Genomic DNA, 388 nt, shown 5'->3' with positions numbered 1-388 from the left:
CCCCATGAATTGTAGTGCCTGTTTATGTCACAGTTTGCAATTTGTGCTCGTTTGCCTCACACTTGGGAAAGGCCTGCAGGCAGTTTACACTAAGAGCCTGTAACACATCCACCAACAAAGCAATATGTATATTATGTATATGGTTAATAGTGACGCTGTGAGGAGCTGGTGTAACAGAGACAGTGTCCATGACTGGAAACTTAAGCACAGGTTGTGGCTGCTGTAGTGTTGGACCTCTGCCAGTGGGTAGCACTAGTGAGCAGGGGTGTGGTTACCAATACACTGGTGCCCCCTGCTGGCAAGTTGGGGGGGGGGGGTGGGTTAACCAACACACTGGTGCCCCTTACTGGCAGATTGGGGGTGTTACCAACACACTAGTGCCCCCTAC

This window comes from Pristiophorus japonicus, chromosome 14, assembly GCF_044704955.1.
Source record: "Pristiophorus japonicus isolate sPriJap1 chromosome 14, sPriJap1.hap1, whole genome shotgun sequence".
Lineage (NCBI taxonomy): Eukaryota > Metazoa > Chordata > Chondrichthyes > Pristiophoridae > Pristiophorus > Pristiophorus japonicus.
Note: the sequence above shows the minus strand (reverse complement) of the source record.